Below are 17,994 nucleotides of genomic sequence, written 5' to 3'. Positions count from 1 at the left end.
TGCCACTGAAAAATGTCCCCACAGCATGATTCTGCCACCTCCATGCTTCACCGCAGGGATGGTATTGGTCAGGTGATGAGAGGTGCCTGGTTTCCTCCAGATGTGATGCGTGGCATTTAGACCAAAGAATTCAATCTTGGTTTCATCAGACCAGAGAATCTTGTTTCTTTTTTGGCAAACTCCAAGCGGGCTGTCATGTGCCTTTTACTGAGAGGTGGCTTCCGTCTGGCCACTCTACCATAAAGGCCTTATTGGTGGAGTGCTGCAGAGATGGTTGTCCTTCTGGAAGGTTCTCCCATCTCCACAGAGGAACTCTTGAGCTCTGTCAAGACCCTTCTCCCCCGATTGCTCAGTTTGGTCTCGCGACCAGCTCTAAGAGTCTTGGTGGTTCTAAACTTCTTCCATTTAAGAGTGATGGAGGCCACTGTGTTCTTGGGGACCTTCCATGCTGCAGCTTCCGAGACAACCCTGTCTCGGAAGCTCTAATAGACAATTGTTTCGACCTCATGGCTTGGTTTCTTTCTCTGACATGCACTGTCAACTGTGGGACCTTATTTGGACCAGTGTGTATCTTTTCAAATTATGTCCAATCAATTGCATTTACTACAGGTGGACTCCAATCAAGTTGTAGAAACATCTCAAGGATGATCCATATAAACAGGATGCACCTGAGCTCAATGTCGAGTGTCATAGCAACGGGTCTGAATATTTATGTAAATAAGGTATTTCTGTTTTAAATTTTTAATACATTTTCAAAAATCTATAAAAACCTATTTTTAGATTTTTTATTATGGGTTATTGTGTGTAGATTGATGAGGGAAAACATGAATTTAGTCCATTTCAGAATAAGGCTGTAACGTAACAAAATGTGGACAAAGTCAACGGGTCTGAATACTTTCCGAATGCACTATATTTCCTGTTTCTGTAGTGTGAGACAGCTTGATGTACGGGACACCCCCTGGACAGGACGCTAGTCTATCTCCTGTTTCTGTAGTGTGAGACAGCTTGATGTACGGGACACCCCCTGGACAGGACGCTAGTCTATCTCCTGTTTCTGTAGTGTGAGACAGATAGATACACATCTTCAGGAACAGAGATCAGTGAAGCCTAAACGTTTGGAGGCGTATTTATCTTATTCCAACCCAAGAATAAACATTCCACTATTTAAAAACCAACAAAAAACATAAAGAATATAGAAATACCTGATACCCAGTGTCATAAAACAACCATATTTCCCTTTAGATTTGGCAACAAAACCCTCCAAACAGAAATGGGATAAAAACATTACATTCAAAATGTGATCAATAATTTAACATAGCAGTGGGCGATCTCAGTCACCACTATATTACATTAGTTATATTAACATGAAAGAGGAATACACAGTGGGTGATCCCTAGTTAACACTACATTACATTATTTATATTAACATGAAAGAGTAATACATAAAACAAACTATGCATGTCTGGCTTACCATCACAGTCAGTTATTGGATTCAACATGTCAGCCGGCTCCAGTTAAAGGAAGACATTGCCAAGCTATTTGGTTGCCCTGAATTCATGTGTTGTAGAGTAGGGCTTGTCTGAGCAGTAAACTGAGATTGCTTTGCGTCTGTCCCCAGGCTAGTGTACCAGTAACATCAAAACACAACAAATACCGTAAATATAGCTGCTCCCTGAACTCCTTCTGAGGGAGAAAAAAAACCTGTACGGAGAACAACCAGGAAGAAACTCTCTCACACACACACACACACACACACACACACACACACACACACACACACACACACACACACACACACACACACACACACACACACACACTAGTCAGCCCGTTAGGTCTCTGTCTGGTGTTTTATTCATTCATTAATCCAACAGACACTATCAAAGCTGCCTAAACTCTTCTTTTTTTTAAAGGCTTCAAAAGTGGTTCTTCAGCTGTTCCCATTGGAGAACCATTTTTGATTCGAGGTAAAACCCTTTTTGGTTCCAGATAGAACCCTCTGTGGAAAGGGTTCTACCTGGAACTAAAAAGGGATCTTCAAAGGGTTCTCCTCTCTCTCTCTGTCTCTGTCTATGCCCCACTGTCTCTGTCTCTCTCTCTGTCTCTCTCTCTCTCTCTCTCTCTCTCTCTCTCTCTATAAACACACCAACTCAGGCAACACTGGAGGATTTGTACAGGGTTTAGCTAGCAGAGCACTGCAGCTCGTAATACAGTACCATCACACATTCTCCTGTGACTGCTGGGAGCAGAGTTGAGGTTGGCTGGTATAGTCTGGCCCAGGACCTGTATGTAGGTCTCTATCCCAGTGAGTTGAGGTTGGCTGGTATAGCCTGGCCCAGGACCTGTATAAAGGTCCGTCTCTCTATCCCAGTGAGTTGAGGTTGGCTGGTATAGTCTGGCCCAGGACCTGTACGTAGGTCCGTCTCTCTATCCCAATGAGTTGAGGTTGGCTGGTATAGCCTGGCCCAGGACCTGTATATAGGTCCGTCTCTCTATCCCAGTGAGTTGAGGTTGGCTGGTATAGTCTGGCCCAGGACCTGTACGTAGGTCCGTCTCTCTATCCCAGTGAGTTGAGGTTGGCTGGTATAGCCTGGCCCAGGACCTGTATGTAGGTCCGTCTCTCTATCCCAGTGAGTTGAGGTTGGCTGGTATAGTCTGGCCCAGGACCTGTATATAGGTCCATCTCTCTATCCCAGTGAGTTGAGGTTGGCTGGTATAGCCTGGCCCAGGACCTGTATATACAGTGGGGAGAACAAGTATTTGATACACTGCCGATTTTGCAGGTTTTCCTACTTACAAAGCATGTAGAGGTCTGTAATTTTTATCACAGGTACACTTCAACTGTGAGAGACGGAATCTAAAACAAAAATCCAGAAAATCACATTGTATGATTTTTAAGTAATTAATTTGCATTTTATTGCATGACATAAGTATTTGATACATCAGAAAAGCAGAACTTAATATTTGGTACAGAAACCTTTGTTTGCAATTACAGAGATCATACGTTTCCTGTAGTTCTTGACCAGGTTTGCACACACTGCAGCAGGGATTTTGGCCCACTCCTCCATACAGACCTTCTCCAGATCCTTCAGGTTTCGGGGCTGTCGCTGGGCAATACGGACTTTCAGCTCCCTCCAAAGATTTTCTATTGGGTTCAGGTCTGGAGACTGGCTAGGCCACTCCAGGACCTTGAGATGCTTCTTACGGAGCCACTCCTTAGTTGCCCTGGCTGTGTGTTTCGGGTCGTTGTCATGCTGGAAGACCCAGCCACGACCTATCTTCAATGCTCTTACTGAGGGAAGGAGGTTGTTGGCCAAGATCTCGCGATGCATGGCCCCATCCATCCTCCCCTCAATACGGTGCAGTCATCCTGTCCCCTTTGCAGAAAAGCATCCCCAAAGAATGATGTTTCCACCTCCAAGCTTCACGGTTAGGATGGTGTTCTTGGGGTTGTACTAATCCTTCTTCTTCCTCCAAACACGGCGAGTGGAGTTTAGACCAAAAAGCTCTATTTTTGTCTCATCAGACCACATGACCTTCTCCAATTCCTCCTCTGGATCATCCAGATGGTCATTGGCAAACTTCAGACGGGCCTGGACATGCGCTGGCTTGAGCAGGGGGACCTTGCGTGCGCTGCAGGATTTTAATCCATGACGGCGTAGTGTGTTACTAATGGTTTTCTTTGAGACTGTGGCCCCAGCTCTCTTCAGGTCATTAACCAGGTCCTGCCGTGTAGTTCTGGGCTGATCCCTCCCCTTCCTCATGATCATTGATGCCCCACGAGGTGAGATCTTGCATGGAGCCCCAGACCGAGGGTGATTGACCGTCATCTTGAACTTCTTCCATTTTCTAATAATTGCGCCAACAGTTGTTGCCTTCTCACCAAGCTGCTTACCTATTGTCCTGTAGCCCATCCCAGCCTTGTGCAGGTCTACAATTTTATCCCTGATGTCCTTACACAGCTCTCTGGTCTTGGCCATTGTGGAGAGGTTGGAGTCTGTTTGATTGAGTGGGTGGACAGGTGTCTTTTATACAGGTAACGAGTTCAAACAGGTGCAGTTAATACAGGTAATGAGTGGAGAACAGGAGGGCTTCTTAAAGAAAAACTAACAGGTCTGTGAGAGCCGGAATTCTTACTGGTTGGTAGGTGATCAAATACTTATGTCATGCAATAAAATGCGAATTAATTACTTAAAAATCATACAATGTGATTTTCTGGATTTTTTTTTTTAAATTCCGTCTCTCACAGTTGAAGTGTACCTATGATAAAAATTACAGACCTCTACATGCTTTGTAAGTAGGAAAACCTGCAAAATCGGCAGTGTATCAAATACTTGTTCTCCCCACTGTAGGTCCGTCTCTCTATCCCAGGGGGTTGAGGATGGCTGGTATAGTCTGGCCCAGGACCTGTATATAACAGCAGATTAAAGGTGGTTGCAGCTAAATTAGAAGAACTTGCACTGTGCTGAGCATTTCCATATCTAGTTAACCAGAGCTCAGGTGACTGGCTGGCTGCTGCCCCAAGGAAGAGAGGAGGAGAGAAGAGGGGAGGAGAGGAGGGGGGAGTAGAGGAGAGGAGAGGGGGGGGAGTAGAGGAGAGGAGAGGAGGGGGGAGTAGAGGAGAGGAGGGAAGAGAGGAGGGGAAGGTGGAAGGGGAGGGGGATGAAGGATTTAAATCAAACCTGACGTGCCATGATGCCGGGAAAACGCTGCGAGAACACTAGGGCGCGGTAACCTTGGCGATAAAAGACTGCACCGCCCGCCACTGTACCAATAAAAGGGGTTTTGAATCATTTAAGGGACTGTAGCCAGAGTGTCTGAGCCAAGGCTAGATAACCTCTTTCATATGACAGGATGACTGGCCATCCGCCCCAAGAGAACGCCTCTTATACATGTTGTACTAATTACTAGGAACAATGTGAATAATCAGTAAAAAGCTGGTGTATATTTGATGAGCTCTGAGTGGCCAGAGACAAGCCCTCCAGAGGAAGATGCTATCATCCTGGAAGTTAATTGAATAAGTCTTTGTTGATGCATCTCATTAAGACGAAGGCTAATATTATTAAATATGATTAAATGGAGAGAGAAGCCGTCACATGTTAAATAACAACACTAGACAAGCTCAGTCTGAATGCTGTTAGAATCACTAACACATCGTCACTAATGTTCGAACTAACTATAGAACTATATCAGCACATGCCGAGATATAAAAGGACTTTACAGAGAAGTGTTCGGGGTAGTCAGAAGGAATGGGGCTAGTACATACACATTCCTCCTCTCCTCTTCCCTTCACTCCTCTTCCCTTCCCTCCTCTCCTCTTCCCTTCCCTCCTCTTCCCTTCCCTCCTCTCCTCTTCTCTCCTCTCTTTCTTCCTCTTCCCTCTCCTCTCCTCTTCCCTTCCCTCCTCTCCTCTTCTCTCCTCTTCCCTTCTCTCCTCTCCTCTTCCCTTCCCTTCTCTCCTCTCCTCTTCTCTCCTCTTCCCTTCTCTCCTCTCCTCTTCTCTCCTCTCCTCTCCTCTCCTCTTCTCTCCTCTTCCCTTCTCTCCTCTTCCCTTCTCTCCTCTTCCCTTCTCTCCTCTTCTCTCCTCTCCTCTCCTCTCTTCTTCTCTCCTCTCCTCTCCTCTCCTCTTCCCTTCTCTCCTCTCCTCTTCCCTTCTCTCCTCTCCTCTTTCCTTCTCTCCTCTTCCCTTCTCTCCTCTCCTCTTCCCTTCCCTTCTCTCCTCTTCTCTCCCCTTCTCTCCTCTCCTCTCCTCTCCTCTCCTCTCCTCTTCCCTTCCCTTCCCTTCCCTTCCCTTCCCTTCTCTCCTCTCCTCTCCTCTTCTCTCCTCTCCTCTCTTCTTCCCTTCTCTCCTCTCCTCTTTCCTTCTCTCCTCTTCCCTCCTCTCCTCTCCTCTTCCCTTCTCTCCTCTCCTCTTCCCTTCTCTCCTCTCCTCTTTCCTTCTCTCCTCTTCCCTTCTCTCCTCTCCTCTTCCCTTCTCTCCTCTTCCCTTCTCTCCTCTCCTCTTCCCTTCCCTTCTCTCCTCTTCTCTCCCCTTCTCTCCTCTCCTCTCCTCTCCTCTCCTCTTCCCTTCCCTTCCCTTCCCTTCCCTTCCCTTCTCTCCTCTCCTCTCCTCTTCTCTCCTCTTCTCTCCTCTTCCCTTCTCTCCTCTCCTCTTCTCTCCTCTCCTCTCCTCTCCTCTTCCCTTCTCTCCTCTTCCCTTCTCTCCTCTTTCCTTCTCTCCTTTTCCCTTCTCTCCTCTCCTCTTCCCTTCTCTCCTCTTCCCTTCTCTCCTCTCCTCTTCCCTTCTCTCCTCTTCCCTTCTCTCCTCTCCTCTTCCCTTCTCTCCTCTTCCCTTCTCTCCTCTCCTCTTCCCTTCCCTTCTCTCCTCTTCTCTCCCCTTCTCTCCTCTCCTCTTCCATTCCCTTCCCTTCCCTTCCCTTCTCTCCTCTCCTTTCCTCTCCTCTTCTCTCCTCTTCTCTCCTCTTCCCTTCTCTCCTCTCCTCTTCTCTTCTCTCCTCTCCTCTCCTCTCCTCTCCTCTTCCCTTCTCTCCTCTTCCCTTCTCTCCTCTCCTCTTCCCTTCTCTCCTCTTCCCTTCTCTCCTCTCCTCTTCTCTCATCTTCCCTCCTCTACTCTCCTCTTCCCTTCTCTCCTCTCCTCTCCTCTCCCCTTCCCTTCACTCCTCTTCCCTTCTCTCCTCTCCTCTCCTGTGGATTGTAGCTGTTAAACAATGTTAATGTAGTCTTCTCTCCTCTTCTGTAGCATGTAGCTGTTAAAACTTCTTTGGGATCGGTGTCCCTTAAACGGGACGGTTGAGCTAACGTAGGCTAATGAGATTAGCATGAGGTTGAAAGTAACAAGAACATTTCCCAGGACATAGACATATCTGATATTGTCAGAAAGCTTAAATCCTTGTTAATCTAACTGCACTGACCAATTTACAGTAGCCATTACAGTGAAATAATACCATGCTATTATTTGAAGAGAGTGCACCGTTTTGAACATGAAAAGTTATTAATGTAGTCTTCTCTTCTCTCAAATCAAATCAAATGTTATTGGTCACGTACACATGGTTAGCAGATGTTAACGCGAGTGTAGCGAAATGCTTGTGCTTCTTGTTCCGACAATGCAGTAATAACCAACGAGTAATCTAACCTAACAATTCCACAACTACTACCTTATACACACAAGTGTAAAGGGATAAAGAATATGTACATAAAGATATATGAATGAGTGATGGTACAGAACGGCATAGGCAAGATGCAGTAGATGGTATAGAGTACAGTATATACATATACATATGAGATGAGTAATGTAGGGTATGTAAACATTATATTAAGTGGCATTGTTTAAAGTGGCTAGTGATACATGTATTACATAAAGATGGCAAGATGCAGTAGGTGGTATAGAGTACAGTATATACATATGAGATGAGTAATGTAGGGTATGTAAACATTATATTAAGTGGCATTGTTTAAAGTGGCTAGTGATACATGTATTACATAAAGATGGCAAGATGCAGTAGGTGATATAGAGTACAGTATATACATATACATATGAGATGCGTAATGTAGGGTATGTAAACATTATATTAAGTGGCATTGTTTAAAGTGGCTAGTGATACATGTATTACATAAAGATGGCAAGATGCAGTAGGTGGTATAGAGTACAGTATATACATATACATATGAGATGCGTAATGTAGGGTATGTAAACATTATATTAAGTGGCATTGTTTAAAGTGGCTAGTGATACATGTATTACATAAAGATGGCAAGATGCAGTAGGTGATATAGAGTACAGTATATACTTAAACATATGAGATGCGTAATGTAGGGTATGTAAACATTATATTAAGTGGCATTGTTTAAAATGGCTAGTGATACATTTTTACATGTACGGCAGCAGACACTCAATGTTAGTGGTGGCTGTATAACAGTCTGATTGCCTTGAGATAGAAGCTGTTAAACAATGTTAATGTAGTCTCCTCTCTTGTAGCTTGTAGCTGTTAAACAATGTTAATGTAGTCTCCTCTCCTGTAGCTTGTAGCTGTTAAACAATGTTAATGTAGTCTCCTCTCCTGTAGCTTGTAGCTGTTAAACAATGTTAATGTGGTCTCCTCTCCTGTAGCGTGTAGCTATTAAACAATGTTAATGTAGTCTCCTCTCCTGTAGCTTGTAGCTGTTAGACAATGTTAATGTGGTCTCCTCTCCTGTAGCTTGTAGCTGTTAAACAATGTTAATGTAGTCTCCTCTCCTGTAGCTTGTAGCTGTTAAACAATGTTAACGTGGTCTCCTCTCCTCTCCTGTAGCTTGTAGCTGTTAGACAATGTTAATGTAGTCTCCTCTCCTCTCCTGTAGCTTGTAGCTGTTAAACAATGTTAATGTAGTCTCCTCTCCTGTAGCTTGTAGCTGTTAAACAATGTTAATGTAGTCTTCTCTCCTCTCCTGTAGCTTGTAGCTGTTAAACAATGTTAATGTAGTCTCCTCTCCTGTCCTGTAGCTTGTAGCTGTTAAACAATGTTAATGTAGTCTCCTCTCCTGTAGCTTGTAGCTGTTAAACAATGTTAATGTAGTCTCCTCTCCTCTCCTGTAGCTTGTAGCTGTTAAACAATGTTAATGTGGTCTCCTCTCCTCTCCTGTAGCTTGTAGCTGTTAAACAATGTTAATGTAGTCTTCTCTCCTCTCCTGTAGCTTGTAGCTGTTAAACAATGTTAATGTAGTCTCCTCTCCTGTAGCTTGTAGCTGTTAAACAATGTTAATGTGGTCTCCTCTCCTGTAGTTTGTAGCTGTTAAACAATGTTAATGTAGTCTCCTCTCCTCTCCTGTAGCTTGTAGCTGTTAAACAATGTTAATGTAGTCTCCTCTCCTGTAGCTTGTAGCTGTTAGACAATGTTAATGTAGTTTCCTCTCCTCTCCTGTAGCTTGTAGCTGTTAAACAATGTTAATGTAGTCTCCTCTCCTGTAGTTTGTAGCTGTTAAACAATGTTAATGTAGTCTCCTCTCCTGTAGCTTGTAGCTGTTAGACAATGTTAATGTAGTCTCCTCTCCTGTAGCTTGTAGCTGTTAAACAATGTTAATGTAGTCTCCTCTCCTGTAGTTTGTAGCTGTTAGACAATGTTAATGTAGTCTCCTCTCCTGTAGCTTGTAGCTGTTAGACAATGTTAATGTAGTCTCCTCTCCTGTAGCTTGTAGCTGTTAAACAATGTTAATGTAGTCTCCTCTCCTGTAGTTTGTAGCTGTTAAACAATGTTAATGTGGTCTCCTCTCCTCTCCTGTAGCTTGTAGCTGTTAAACAATGTTAATGTAGTCTCCTCTCCTGTAGCTTGTAGCTGTTAGACAATGTTAATGTAGTCTCCTCTCCTGTAGCTTGTAGCTGTTAGACAATGTTAATGTAGTCTCCTCTCCTGTAGCTTGTAGCTGTTAAACAATGTTAATGTAGTCTCCTCTCCTCTCCTGTAGCTTGTAGCTTGTAGCTGTTAAACAATGTTAATGTAGTCTCCTCTCCTCTCCTGTAGCTTTGCAGCTGTTAAACAATGTTAATGTAGTCTCCTCTCCTGTAGCTTGTAGCTGTTAAACAATGTTAATGTAGTCTCCTCTCCTCTCCTGTAGCTTGTAGCTGTTAAACAATGTTAATGTAGTCTCCTCTCCTGTAGCTTGTAGCTGTTAAACAATGTTAATGTATGCTTTATGTTCTGTCAGATTTTCTGGTCTCTGGGCTGAAGACAAAAAGATCTGAACTTTAAGTTTGTAGGTTAATTTAGTTCCTTCCAAAGTAGAGAGCCCTTGGACTGTTTAACATTAATTCTTAAGTAGCTATTTTTTAAGAAGCCAAAAGGGTGTGTGAGGTGTAATAAATCTTACAGCCAGGATCCCCCGAGTCATGCTGGGGTTTCTAAACACACTAAAACACACGCACACGCGCAGGCATGCGCGCGCACACACACACACACACACACACACACACACACACACACACACACACACACACGCACACGCACACGCACACGCACACGCACACGCACACGCACACACACGCACACACACATTATTAAAACAGCAGCTGAAACACTGTGTGTGGGGCCTATGGCTAAGAGGGAGAGAGATATACGAGACATGTCCTTCACCTAAATTAAACTGAGGCCAAAGAGAATTTGAGATTCTATCAAATTTAACAAAGAGAGAAATGTGGTTCAATCCAATTACATCAACATAGAACTATAACACTGATTAACATAGAACTATAACACTGAACATTACATTAACATAGAATTATAACACTGAACATTACATTAACATAGAACTATAACACTGATTAACATAGAACTATGACACTGAACATTAACATAGAACTATAACACTGAACATTAACATAGAACTATAACACTGAACATTACATTAACATAGAACTATAACACTGAACATTACATTAACATAGAACTATAACACTGAACATTACATTAACATAGAATTATAACACTGAACATTACATTAACATAGAACTATAACACCGATTAACATAGAACTATAACACTGAACATTAACATAGAACTATAACACTGAACATTAACATAGAACTATAACACTGAACATTTCGTGTTAAAAAAGGCAGACATACATACACACACACACGAAACTAAACATTAACATAGAACTATAACTAAACATTAACATAGAACTATAACTAAACATTAACTTAGAACTATAACACTGAACAATACAGTGGCAAGAAAAGTATGTGAACCTTTTGGAAATACCTGGATTTCTGCAGAAATTGTTCATATAACTTGATCTAAACTAATAACACACTAACAACTATTCGTTTTCATGTCTTTATTGAACACACAGTGGAACCATTCACAGTGCAGGGTGGAAAAAGTATGTGAACCCTTAGATTTAATAACAGATTGACCCTCCTTTGGCAGTAATCACCTCAACCAAACGTTTTCTGTAGTTGTGGATCAGACCTGCACAACGGTCAGGGGGAATTTTGGACCATTCCTCTTTACAAAGCTGTTTCAGTTTAACAATATTCTTGGGATGTCTGGTGTGAACCTATCTCTGGAGGTCATGCCACAGCATCTCAATCAGGATGAGGTCAGGACTCTGACTGGGCCACTACAGAAGGCGTATTTTCTTCTGTTGAAGCCATTCTGTTGTTGATTTACTTCTGTGTTTTGGGTTGTTGTCCTGTTGCATCATCCAACTTCTGCTGAACTTCAATTGGCGAACAGATAGTCGAACATTCTCCTGCAAAATGTCTTGATAAACATGGGAATTCATTTTTCCGTCGATGATAGCAAGCTGTCCAGGCCCTGAGGCAGCAAAGCAGCCCCAGACCATGATGCTCCCTCAGCCATACTTTATAGTTGGGGATGAGGTTTTGATGTTGGTGTGCTTTGCCTTTTTTTCCTCCACACAGTGTTGTGTGTTCCTTCCAAACAACTGAACTGTAGTTTCATCTGTCCACAGAATATTCTGCCAGAAGTGCTGTGGAACATCCAGGTGCTCTTTTGTGAACTTCAAACATGCAGCAATGTTTTTATTGGACAGCAGTGGCTTCTTCCGTGGTGTCCTCCCATGAACACCATTCTTGTTTAGTGTTTTACGTATCTTAGACTCGTCAACAGAGATGTTAGCATGTTCCAGAGATTTCTCTAAGTCTTTAGCTGACACTCTAGGATTCTTCTTAACCTCATTGAGCATTCTGTGCTGTGCTCTTGCAGTCATCTTTGCAGGACGACCACTCAGGGAGAGTAGCAACAGTGCTGAACTTTCTCCATTTATGGACAATTTGTCTTCCCGTGGACTGATGAACATCAAGGCTTTTAGAGATACTTTTGTAAACCTTTCCAGCAAGTCAACAATTCTTAATCTTAGGTCTTCTGAGATCTCTTTTGTTCAAGGTGTGGTTCACATCAGGAAATGCTTCTTCTGAATAGCAAACTCAAATGTTGAGTGTTTTTTATAGAGCAGGGCAGCTCTAACCAACATCTCCGATCTTGTCTCGTTGATTGGACTCCAGGTCAGCTGACTCCTGACTACAATTAGCGTTTGGAGAAGTCATTAGACTAGGGGATCACATAATTTTTCCAACCTACACTGTGAATGTTTAAATCATGTATTCAAAATAGACAAGAAAAATACAATAATTGGTGTGTTTTTATTTAAGCAGACTGTGTTTGTCTACTGTTGTGACTTCGATGAAGATCAGATCAAATGTTATGACCAATTTATACAGAAATCCAGGTAATTCCAAAGGGTTCACATACTTTTCCTTGCCACTGTACATTAACATAGAACTATAACACTGAACATTACATTAACATAGAACTATAACACTGAACATGAACATAGAACTATAACACTGAAGATTACATTAACATAGAACTATAACACTGAACATTAACATAGAACTATAACACTGAACATTAACATAGAACTATAACACTGAACATGAACATAGAACTATAACACTGTACATTAACATAGAACTATAACACTGAACATTAACATAGAACTATAATAATGTACATTAACATAGAACTATAACACTGAACATTAACATAGAACTATAACACTGAACATTAACATAGAACTATAACACTGAACATTAACATAGAACTATAACACTGAACATGAACATAGAACTATAACACTGTACATTAACATAGAACTATAACACTGAACATTAACATAGAACTATAATAATGTACATTAACATAGAACTATAACACTGAACATTAACATAGAACTATAACACTGAACATGAACATAGAACTATAACACTGTACATTAACATAGAACTATAACACTGAACATTAACATAGAACTATAATAATGTACATTAACATAGAACTATAACACTGAACATGAACATAGAACTATAACACTGTACATTAACATAGAACTATAACACTGAACATTAACATAGAACTATAATAATGTACATTAACATAGAACTATAACACTGAACATTAACATAGAACTATAATAATGTACATTAACATAGAACTATAACACTGAATATTACATTAACATAGAACTATAACACTGAACATGAACATAGAACTATAACACTGAGCATTACATTAACATAGAACTATAACACTGAACATTAACATAGAACTATAATAATGTACATTAACATAGAACTATAACACTGAGCATTACATTAACATAGAACTATAACACTGAACATTAACATAGAACTATAATAATGTACATTAACATAGAACTATAACACTGAGCATTACATTAACATAGAACTATAACACTGAACATTAACATAGAACTATAATAATGTACATTAACATAGAACTATAACACTGAGCATTACATTAACATAGAACTATAACACTGAACATTAACATAGAACTATAATAATGTACATTAACATAGAACTATAACACTGAACATAACATTAACATAGAACTATAACACTGAACATTACATTAACATAGAACTATAACACTGAACATTAACATAGAACTATAACACTGAATATTACATTAACATAGAACTATAACTCTGAACATTACATTAACATAGAACTATAACACTGAACATTAACATAGAACTATAACACTGAACATGAACATAGAACTATAACACTGAACATTACATTAACATAGAACTATAACACTGAACATTACATTAACATAGAACTATAACACTGAACATTAACATAGAACTATAACACTGAACATTAACATAGAACTATAACACTGAACATTAACATAGAACTATAATAATGTACATTAACATAGAACTATAACACTGAACATTACATTAACATAGAACTATAACACTGAACATTACATTAACATAGAACTATAACACTGAACATTAACATAGAACTATAACACTGAACATTACATTAACATAGAACTATAACACTGAACATAGAACTATAACAGTGAACATTACATTAACATAGAACTATAACACTGAACATTACATTAACATAGAACTATAACACTGAACATTAACATAGAACTATAACACTGAACATTCACATAGAACTATAACACTGAACATTAACATTGAAATGTAACACATTACATTAACATTGAAATGTAACACATAACCAAACTATAAGACTGAACATTACATGTTCCTGTGTTAAATACTGTTGAATTAATATGGCTACGGGTTCACCTGTCTCACCTAAAGCTCACTTTGGTGGGAATTTTCTATCGACCACAAAGTGCTAACAGTCAGTATCTGGATGATATGTGTGTGAAATGCTTGATAATGTATGTGATATCAACAGAGAGGTATATTTTCTGGGTGATTTAAATATTGACTGGCTTTCATCAGGCTGCCCACTCAAGAGAAAGCTTCAAACTGTAACTAATGCCCGCAACCTGGTTCAAGTTGTCAGTCAGCCTACCAGAGTAGTTAGAAACAGCACAGGAATGAAATCATCGACATGTATTGATCACATCTTTACTAACGCTGCAGAGATTTGATTTAAAGCAGTATCCAAATCCATCGGATGTTGTGATCACAATATAATAGCCTTATCTAGGAAAACCACAGTTCCAAAGGCTGGGCTTAAAATAGTGTGTAAGAGGTCATACAATAGGTTCTGTAAATAATGTTGATGTAAATGTTGTTGATGTAAATAATATTTGTTGATCTGTGGTGTGTATCGAGAAGCAACCAGACGCTGCACTTGACACATTTATAAAATTGATTATTCCAGTTACTAATAAGCAGACACCCATTAACAAAATCACTGTAAAATCTGTTAATAAATACCAGTAGATTGATGAAGAATTGAAAAATGTTATGGTTGAGAGGGATGAGGCAAAATAAGTCTGGCTGCACAACCGATTGGCAAAACCTAATGTAAATTAAGAAATCATGTGACTAAATGGAATAAAAAGAAGAAGAAACTACACTATGAAACAAAGATAAATGACATAAAGAATGATAGTAAAAAGCGTTGGAGCTTCAAATACATTTTGGGGAAAAAAAGCCAACTCGGCTCCATCATTCATTGGATCAGATGTCTCATTCATCACAAAACCAACTGACATTGCCAACTACTGTAATGATTTTCTTCATTGGCAAGATAAGCACACTTAGGGATGACACACCAGCAACAAGCGCTGACGCTACACATCCAGGTATATCTGACCAAATTATGAAAGACAAGTGTTGTAATTTAGAATTGCGTAAAGTGAGTGTGGAAGAGGTGAAAAGGTAAAGAGTGAAGCCAGGTGTGTCGATGTACGCAGACGACTCTACACTAAACACGTCAGCTACTGGAGCGAATGAAATGACTGCAACACTTAACAAAGAGCTGCAGTTAGTTTCAGAGTGGGTTTGCAAGAAATAAGTTAGTTCTAAATATTTTGCAAATTAAAAGTATTTTGTATTTTGGACAAATCATTCACTTAACTCTAAAACCTCAACTAAATCTTGTTATGAATAATGTGGTAATTTAACAAGTTGAGGAGACTACACTGCTTGGAGTAACCCTGGATTGTAGACTGTCATGGTCCAAACATATTGATACAACAGTAGCTAAGATGGGGAGAAGTCTGTCCATAATAAAGTGCTGCTCTACCTTCTTAACAACACTATCAACAAGGCAGGTCCTACAGGCCCTAGTTTTGTCGCACCTGGACTACTGTTCAGTCGTGTGGTCAGGTGCCACAAAGAGGGACATAGGCAAATTACAGTTGACTGAGAGCAAAGCAGCACGGCTGGCCCTTAAATGTACACAGAGAGCTAACATCAATAACATGCACGTCTCTCCTGGCTCAAAGTGGAGGAGAGATTGACTACATCACTACTTGTCTTTGTGAGAGGTATTGACGTTTTGAATGCTGTCTGTTTAAACGACTAGCACACAGTTCAGACACCAATGAATAACCCACCAGAGACATGCCACCAGAGGTCTCTTCACAGTCCCCAAGTCCAGAACAGACTATGGGAAGTGCACAGTACTACATAGAGCCATGACTACATGGAACTCTATTCCATATCAAGTAACTCATGGAAGCTGTAAAATGCTATTTATAAAACTGTTAAAAATACACTTTACGGAACAGCGGGGACTGTGAAGCAACACAAACATAGGCACAGATGCATACAACCACACGTTAACGTGGATTTTGTGTAGTAGATATGTGGTAGTAGAGTAGGGGCCTGATGGTGTACTGTGATGTTTTAAAAAATATATAACTGCCTTCATTTTGCTGGACCGCAGGAAGAGCAGCTGCTGCCTTGGCAACGACTAATAGTGATCCATAATAAATACAAAAACAGAACAGTTTTCATTGATTATACAGTATATTACTAACCTGCTGGAGCAGCTGAAGAGAATATTCTGAAATAAAAGTTTTTGTTTCCCCCCCCCCCATCAGTAAAGGTACTGAGATTCCATCATGAAGAGAAGGAGACTATCGGGAACTTTCATTTGGACTTGATGAAACATCAGTCTGATGAAAAGAGAGTTAGTTCAATGGCATACGATGTGTCTGTCACTCATCTCCAGGAATAAAGATGTCTCCGCCTCCCACTCTGGCAGGGATAACTACGTTGTATTATGTGTGGGATTTCATTAATGCATCTCCCGATGCCCCCGATGTGCACATACAGCACTATTAAAGCTGTGCTAAATCACTTGTAGAAATAGATATTCTGGCATTCTCACCTAATCACTGATGTTTAAAACGTAATTATCACCTTATAATGGATCGAGAGGAATATTGATTTGCAAAAGATAAAAAGTTGATGAACTTGACTCTTTCTCACTCCTGTCATTGTACTTCTGTGTCTAAGAGACTGTGTCAGTTTTGTTGGGTGATATCTGTAGCTAAGTCAATGTCATGATGATATGTTGGCCTGTACGTTAAATATACAACGCTTATCTTCCATACTTCCTTTCTTAGGTGACAAACAATCAGCCAATAACGTTAACTTCCACCCTGAACTGAAGAAACATCCATTCAGTATCTGTATAACAGTATTATACTATATTATAACAGTATCTGTATAACAGTATTATACTATATTATAACAGTATCTGTATAACAGTATTATACTATATTAAAACAGTATCTGTATAACAGTATTATACTATATTATAACAGTATCTGTATAACAGTATTATACTATATTATAACAGTATCTGTATAACAGTATTATACTATATTAAAACAGTAACTGTATAACAGTATTATACTATATTATAACAGTATCTGTATAACAGTATTATACTATATTAAAACAGTATCTGTATAACAGTATTATACTATATTATAACAGTATCTGTATAACAGTATTATACTATATTATAACAGTATCTGTATAACAGTATTATACTATATTATAACAGTATCTGTATAACAGTATTATACTATATTATAACAGTATCTGTCAACAGTATTATACTATATTATAACAGTATCAAGACTCACCCAGTCACTATCTGTATAACAGTATTATATTATATTAAAACAGTATCAATACTCACCCAGTCACTATCTGTATAACAGTATTATACTATATTAAAACAGTATCAATACTCACCCAGTCACTATCTGTATAACAGTATTATACTATATTATAACAGTATCAATACTCACCCAGTCACTATCTGTATAACAGTATTATACTATATTAAAACAGTATCAATACTCACCCAGTCACTATCTGTATAACAGTATTATACTATATTATAACAGCATCAATACTCACCCAGTCACTATCTGTATAACAGTATTATACTATATTATAACAGTATCAATACTCACCCAGTCACTATCTGTATAACAGTATTATACTGTATTATACTATATTATAACAGTATCAATACTCACCCAGTCACTATCTGTATAACAGTATTATACTATATTAAAACAGTATCTGTATAACAGTATTATACTATATTATAACAGTATTATACTATATTAAAACAGCATCAATACTCACCCAGTCACTATCTGTATAACAGTATTATACTATATTATAACAGTATCAATACTCACCCAGTCACTA

This window comes from Salvelinus alpinus, chromosome 10 (assembly GCF_045679555.1).
Source record: "Salvelinus alpinus chromosome 10, SLU_Salpinus.1, whole genome shotgun sequence".
NCBI classification, from domain to species: Eukaryota; Metazoa; Chordata; class Actinopteri; order Salmoniformes; family Salmonidae; genus Salvelinus; species Salvelinus alpinus.
This window is presented reverse-complemented; position numbering follows the sequence as displayed.